The sequence below is a fragment of the Pygoscelis adeliae genome, unplaced genomic scaffold (genome assembly GCF_000699105.1).
Source record: "Pygoscelis adeliae isolate BGI_AS28 unplaced genomic scaffold, ASM69910v1 Scaffold101, whole genome shotgun sequence".
Taxonomy (NCBI): Eukaryota; Metazoa; Chordata; class Aves; order Sphenisciformes; family Spheniscidae; genus Pygoscelis; species Pygoscelis adeliae.
This window is the reverse complement of record NW_008824238.1, coordinates 4,259,638-4,268,154: the sequence shown is the minus strand read 5'-3', so window position 1 is coordinate 4,268,154 and position 8,517 is coordinate 4,259,638.

Genomic DNA, 8,517 nt, shown 5'->3' with positions numbered 1-8,517 from the left:
AGGGAATGATTAGGTGAATCACACTGCAGAAGTGCATGTCCTCTCTAGAAACTACACAAGCAAACCAGATAAATGAGCTGTGCATCTCTACAGGTTAGCTATAGGTTGTCTAGTGAATCCCACTCAGGCAGGCTAAAGATGGAATATATAAATGCTCCACGGAATACTTTCCTCTTTTAGTGTTTCATAGCAGCATGAATTGTCTGGGAGCGTATATCAACCATGTGGAAAGCATAGAAGAAAGCACATTAGCCTGTAATTGGACCCTGACTGGTGTTAGTTATGATATGTCTACAAAGTAAGTTTGGAACAATGGCAGTGGCTTCCCTATAAATATGTGCAAATAACATCAGAGAAACCAAAATGAATCAAGGTAAATCTCCTAAACTGAACTTTATGAGAAAACATGTTATCAGTTACAGAAGAAGACAAATACTTATATGGCACCTGACATTTTATACTACAAGGATTTCTATTAAGCCACAAATGTAACATAAAATCCTTAAAGACATAGATATTTGACTGTAATACACACTGGACTGTGCAGCTAATTAAATTGTGACAATTGTCCATACTAGATGCTTATAACAGCATTAAGCCTCTATACCCATCACTGTAGCAGGAGTTCTGGAGACCCCAAAGGAGATGAGTGATATGCCTTCTTAGTATTGAAATGTACTGCTCAGTTGTTGCAGCAGCAGGAGATTGTAAGATCAAGAGGCTTAATAGCTTTGGTACAAGAGGCAGTGCTACATTAAATGCAGTAAAATGCAAGAACTTACTGTACGTTCATAGCACTGTAAGCCTCCTAGCCATACATAAAGGGGCTGACAAACTGCACGTCTGTAGAGTTTGTAAGTTAAGCAAGTTTAAGAAGAGTCTTACTATATGTCACTTCGGACAGTGGTTTTATTTGAAAATTATTTTTTGTGTTTCTGAAAATTTTGCTTACCAAAATATTGTCTTGTATGATTACAAGCCCATCAAAGATGGGGCTGTTTTATAGCATGAGATGCAAAACTAAAACTGTAAACCTATTTTTGAAGCCGATTTTTCAACGTGTCAAATGTTTTGCTTTTACTTATTTCCTAACTGTTTCAAACAAGTTGTGACATTTATTACCTTATTGTTTGCGGTGCATCTTTATACCTTTACTTTGTTCTTCTCATCCTTATTTGTGTAGTAAATGTGAGGATTAAAACAAAGGATGAAAGATTTTTATTTTCATAAATTAAATTATTAGAATAATTTGCTGGTTTTGCTTTTTTATGTTACTACATAAAGAGCCCAATTTTAATTTTTCCTGACAAAAATATTAGTACGGAACAGTAATGCAAAGGCTTTCATAACATATTTTGCAAACCTGAAGCTTAACATTGAAGATAAAGATAAGTTCCATCTTAGATATTACACAAGACCATAATAACCTACTCGCCTGTTTACTTACCCATGTACGTGACCATATATATGCACTCTGTCACAAACTGACATGTTAATTCAGGTTCTTTGCTATAATAGCATCCTTCTTCACAGCACAGACCTATTTTACCGAGATAGGTCTCCATGGAGAGGGGATTGTGAGCTATTGTCTCCAGTTTGTGTCCACTCTCAGCCTTTTGGCTGCCTGTGGCTGCTCCACCTATACAAACTGCCCCTAGTCCTTTGCTGCTGAAGCTTTCTGAGCAGCATCAGCAGCTCTCCCTGCCACTCAGTCCGCCTCCTACCTCTTTGCTGTCTCCAGCTTGTGTTTTTCCATCTTGGAATACAGCTGTTTCTGCTGCAGAGTGAGCTCGGTTAATGGTACTTGTGCAACTAATTTGCCTGTGTCTATGTCAGGTTGGGGCTGATTGCCTGAGGGTAACTTTGCCTCAACAGCTTCTTTCAGGCCTGGTTCTATGAGCAGCATTTTGAGCTCTTTTAAAGTCTTTCCTGCATATTCCAATTTTCTTTCTGAGAGTAAAATGTTCACATTCCAGTTTACCGAGTTCAGAATATGTTTTTGACTGGGTCGTTTTACTTTGCATAAGACATTTTTTTCAAATGAAATTCCTTTACATGTTTTTTTCTGGGGAAATTTTGCCTTTTCTTCAGTGAAGGGTTTCTCACACATTGTTGTGTTTTGTTTTTTTTTTTTCCTTGCAGACTGGCACCTTGTGGTTGGCAGAAAGCTTTGGTTTGGGTTTTTCTGCCTTATGTGGTTTTCCTAAAATGAAAAAAAAAACAAATAAACAAAATGAACAAACAGTCAAAAACCCCCAGAAAATAGGAAAACAAAAGATTCTGTTCATCACGTGAAGGTGGCAGAGCTTACAAGTAGACCTACCTCTCAGTTGTTCTCAAGCATTTGAATGAGAGGGAATAAATGTTCATCACCTTCCCTGTCTGTTGCATAAAAGAAAATAATCTTGCTAGTATTTACCCATGTGAGCAAATTACACAAAATTACATGGAATTACAAGCGTTTAGTAGTGGTGTCATCTGGTACCAGAAAAGCAAACTTCTATATCCCTTCCACTCCTTTTATTCCAAGACTTCTTGGCCTCTTATGGCAAATGGAAAGGCACAGCAGAGAGCTTGCTTCCAGCTTCCATCCTGGAAAGTCTGTACATCCCCACTGCAGGAAAGAGCAAGCACTCTGAAAAGTGTTAATTATCTTCACACCATGGTATTGCTGGAAATCCCTTGACAATAACCACTTTGCACCTTCGGAAGTGCAGCCAAGACAATGGATTTTGGCATTAGGCTGTTCAAGGCTTATTCTTAGATTAGGATGACTTGCACATGTGAGTGGACATACTTGCTGCCCTATTGGCTTTTTAGTTTGCATCATCCTTCTCTAATAATCATTACCTTAAGAAGACCTTGACAGCTGTGTCTTCTTCCCAAGCTTTCTTCCTCTGGATCATTGTTCAGGCATGTTGGCAGGAAATTCCAGGTCTTGAAAGAAATTTATATCTGGGCACTCAGATCCATCATAACTTGTGATAGCTTTAGTTATGGAGAGGGATAACAAGGAATAAGCAGAAAATCCTCTGCTATTAGAGACTACAGGCACAATGGTTCTTCCAGCAAGAAATTATATCCCTTTCCAATTTCACATATCTTGTTCATTTGTCAAGATATACTTGACCAATTCTTCTCATCTTCTAATTTTTTCTCAAGAGTTTTGCAATTATTTTGAGGTATTAATAGCAGAAGGAATGTTTCAGAATATAAGAATTGTGTTCTAAACCCCATTTAATACTGTAGATATGGCTGCTAGTACTTTATTCAGGGGTGTAGTGTTACAGAAGTAATCAAGGTTGCAATGCTTTAGTTTCCCTAAGGAGGTCCAATCCACAACTGACAATGTCCTGTCTGAGGGAAAAAAAAATCTATTCAGTGATGAAGTGCTGCAGTCATTAAACTGCAACATTGCAATCAATGTAAATCTTCCATTGGACCAACAAAAGAAGGTAAAAGTATGATCAGTGCCCTGTGAGGCCTAATTTCCTTCAGCTTTCTTTCCTTTTCATACTAATTAAAAGCAAAAAAATGCTTGTGTACTGAAGAAAACTTCTGGTTCAGGGTCATTGACTCCCTGTTCGTCAGCACTGAGACAGATCTTTGTGGAAGGTCCATTGAAAAGGCACAAAGCAATTTTCCTTTTCATTCTATATCAGCATCTTTTCCTGCTCTATATCTTTTAATGAACAAGTTGTCATGCTTCCACATGGAATAGCACTTTGACAAGTGGTGAATAGATGTTATTAGCATAGAGTTACTCTAACCAAAATTTTGTCTAGAACCTCTAAATCCTACTGGTGTTTCTTTGGCTGTGCTTCCTATAAGGCCATGCTGTAACAGGATTTGGATATGCATTTCTGTTAATGTTAGGGGAGAACATTCTGCAATGGTTGTTTCATGATAATTAATAAAAAAAAAAAAAAGGAAACCAAAACCCCACAAAGGCTGGAGATCCATATTGACGTAAGAAACTTTGAAGGCTTAATCAGTAATCTGGATAATGAATTATTATATCTGCAGTGGTGATTCTGTCACTTCAGAAGGAGACTGATTCATAACTTTCAGCTTGCAAGATGTTTTACATAGGCCTTCACTGTTAAAAACCAAATTCACCGTAAGTCAACATCACTTCTAGTCTAAGATCATACCATTCAGTATGGCACTAGAAATGACCTCAGCTCCTGCTTTCTTTATCTCTATTAGTGGACATTCTTCTCCAGAAAGATCTTAAATACTTTGAAAGTTAATGGATGACTGCTCTGCTCTCAGGTGTATCATCTGGTCCCACCAGTTTTGGGTCATCTGCAAACTTGATGGGGGTGCACTCAGTTCCTTCTGTAATATCATTCACAAAGATAGTAGAAAGAGGTGCAAGGATAGACTCCTGTGGTTCTGGAAGTTCCCTGACTCCAGTTAGAGTATGACCCATTAACTGCTACCCACTGAGCCCGATTATCCCACTAGTTTTTTCACTGATCCAGAGTATAACATTCTAATATGACATACACATGACAATATTGTGAGAGATGGTGTTAAAAGTCTTGCTAAAGCTAAAGTAAAAGACAACCATTGCCCTCCCTTACACACAAATCCACAAGTCAACATTTTATGTTTGCATCAGGGTCATCATATGCAGATAATAAGAGATGATACCATCAACATATTCCGTATCAAACTCAAGATGGAATGAAAACTCATCCACATTACAAGGACATAGTCTATTGACAGACTGCGTTGAAACACTTTGTCACAGTATAACCGCCTATAGCACAAAACATACTACAATAAGTTCAGACATTTTGAGAAAACAGAGTATGGGGTGATACATTCAGGGAATGGGGGTATGCCAAGAGTGATATTTTTTCCATAGAAGTCAAAAAAACCCATGGGTCTTCCTCCTTGTTTTGTCCTAGTCAGAGAAGTTGACATATATTCCAGTTTCCAGTTCCTCCTGTGTCTGAAGTCAGCCAGTCATGGAGAGGCTGGTATGTGGCAACTCTGAATCTCCTGACTCTAGAATGGATGAGACAGTTTTGGTTAAAATCTTGAGGGTCTTTCAGTGTGGGACACAGTAACCACATCACTATTTCTAGACTTTCTTGGGTCAGATACATCACGTCATTCAATTTTCTCCACTTCTTCCTGTGGATGGTGGAGGGATCTTAAGTCTGGGCTATATATTTTCTGGCATTCTAACACCACAAAAGATTCAGTCAAATGGATCGTATTTTCCAGCAAGTGAGTAAATCAATTGCTTTCTTTATTTAAGTTCCTACACTTCCTACAGCCAAAGTTCTCTTAGTTCTATTTAAATTTACTCGATACTCTGCCTCAGAGTAAGCATTGCTGATTTTCTTTCATTCAGGTGTTGAAATGATTTTGGTCATTTTCTACATCAGAACGTGATTCTGTTTACACTCCAACTTTGGGAAGGATATAGTTCACCTAAAGTAGCATCAGAGTTTAGCTTGAATCCAGAGACTAGTGTGCCTTGAAAAACAGGCCCTGAAATACCTCAATCTCATGTCTTCAAATCTGAAACCATACTCTACATCTTAAATTTTGAGCGTATGTCATTTTTGTGTATGGACTAGAAGGGGCTATTGGCAGTTCATCACCTTGTGTCTGCAGTTAAGTTGTATGACTAGCGATCTAAACTCAGAGTATTTCTCATTGAATAGCAAGCTCCATAAGGATACCTTGGAAAAAGTACTGAAAGCAATTATCTTGCTTTGATTAGGGGGCATTTTACTTAAGAAACTTCAGGGACCTAACAAACAAACATCTTCATGCTTGATCCTTTCAAGCTGTCACATGGAACTCAATTCATACTTACTGTCGCTGATGTCTCATGGTTTGAAATACCAGGGGGATAGAGCTAGTGAATGGGATGCTGATTCAAATGGGGAAGGGAAGATTGGCCCTCAGGCGTGATTCATCAGTCAGTGATCCTCCTCTAAGTAGATGGTGTTTTGTAAGGAGTATTGCTTGGGGTCATGTAGAGTTGGAAGGAATAAATAGGCAAGTGCTTTAAGTGAAGAAAAGATTTACTTGTAACTTGTTTGTCTAAACCTCCGCTTAAAAGCCATTCTTCCTCCCTTCTAGTTTCTGATGGTTTCTAGGGATTTAGCAATTGACAGGAAAGAAGGATTTGCATTGTAAGACTATGTGTTCAGAAGAGGGTTGGCTGATGCTGTAGGTAGGGCTATGAACAGGTAAATGTAACTGACAGAATCTGCATGTAGGGCTATCAAAAAGTGTTCTCATATATACATTCACACTAATAAAGAAGCCGTCTAGATGGACATACATGCAAGTCCTTCTAACAGGCCTCACCATAACATCAGCTATCTGCCCCAAGTACCTTCTGTATAGGTACAGTGTCAATATGGCTGTAGACAATGCATTTCAAAGACCAGTTATAGCCAAATACTCCTTGTTTTCATGCTGAGATACATCCTTCAACTAAATATTCTTTTGAAATTAAAAAGGTTATATTGACAAAGAAACTTCTTTCTTGCCATTATCTTTGTTCATACACCTTTTGCATAGTATTAATGGAGATACAGAGTAAATTTATTTTTATTAGTATCTCTCGATCTTTAATCATCCAAATACCTCACAAACTAATGGCCTAAATATGGTTATAAAATTATTGGGATAAAAGCTTTGCCCTGATCTGATGACTCCTTTTAATTACCTTCCAATAAACACATACTTATCAAGACTATATAGTTCTTCATCAGTAGTTCTTTTTATATTATGTTTATAGTCCACCTTTTGTTTCAAAGGACTTTACAAGCTACAAAGCATGTACAATAGTCATTTTCTTTATATGGTGCTTGGGGGCATTACACAACAAAGTACAAATACCTTATCCTTCACCCTCACTGAAATGTAGTCACCTCTGAAGTGAAAAGTGGCAGCTTTTTAATAGCAAAAGAAAAACACTATATCTAATTAAAGCTGCAAGCTACATGTAGTTAGAAAGAATGTGGTTGTTCAAACTCAAATCTTACATATGACTTATTATTCATTTTTCTGCTCTCCTTCCCCCTCTTCACTTTACATGTCAGGAGAGGAAAATGCCTTAATGTACGACCTGCTCTTTACTTAGACCTTTTAGTTATCCTCTGCTGTTTTGCAGGACTTTCAGAGCTGTTTGAGCTTGATCCCTCTATGTTAGCTGTGAAAGAATCCAACAGCTACTGCTTCATCTGAAGGATTTCTGTGGGGAAAAGGGGTTCTTTTAAACTAATTCCTCAGGCTGCTCACAACCTGGACTTTCCCCTTTAGATGTCCTCCGTGGCTCCCTAACACTTTTGGGACTCTTTGAGCTGCCTGAGCTGCCTTCTTTTCCTGATGGTGGCATTTTCTCTTCAAAGAATAATTTTTGCTGCCCCTCTATTCTGTGCAGGGAGAAAATGCCTTTGAAATCAATGTGGTTCTGCAGCCAGGTAATAAGCATTTAAAAATATATATCTACTTCTCATTTGTTTAAAATTTGCTAGATCCTATAGCAGTTAAACAGGTATGAAGTGATTTTCCTTTAATGTTGCTTCCTTCTGATAGACTGTGCAATGAAGCTGCATCAGTTTCAAAGGTTTCCCACTCCCTGCCTAGAATAGAGCTGTTATAGCAATAGCCCTTTGAAAAGGAAATGGCAAATGGCACCAGCAGGAAAGGCAGACAGCTTAAGTCAGGTTCATGTAGCCCCAGAAGTGCTTGGAAGCAGAAGAAGACATGTGAAAGAGGGTGGAGGGAAGACAGTCCAAGCTTAGAAAACATCTGTTGAAAGAATTAATTGAAAAAGTCACCCCACCCCAAACAAAGAAATAACAGTTGAAAGCAGAGGATAACAGCTGCAAAGACAGTAGCTGTAACTGTAGAAGGCTCCTGCACTTGTGCAATTACTGTGAGACCTATTATTTAAAACAAAATTTAAAAAATTCCAGTTCAGACTGGAATCTTCTCCTTTCAAAGAGATTATTACGTCCACATTTGGTGTTTTTTTATAAGCATTTCTTATGTTTATTATGACCACTCTATTATTAGTTCCTGGATGACCATGTTTATTAGCATGGATCTCTCTAAGCAAGGGGCTTTCAGGATTTTTAAGGCCTTACTGCTCTGCCTCTACTGTCTGCATGGTTCTGACGATGCCATCTATACTTGTCAACAAAATAGATCAAGACATAATCACCACACGAATGGCCAAACTCTCTTCCCCTCTGCAAGCCTGCTGGACTTATCAGTACTGCCTATTGGGAACAATTACTGACACATCACAACCAGCTAAACCATGGCTGGCCAATACCTGGGACAGAGCTACTTGGAGCAGAACAAAATCATTCTAGGGAGCATCCCAGCATTAAACAGTATGGACATTCATTTACCACTGCTTGCATCCATGGCCTGACCCTGTTCAGTTTACTAGCATAGGCATGTTCAGATGTCCTCCAAATGATACTCATCCTCCTACCTGCCTCCAGTAAGTAGCAAAGACAGTGA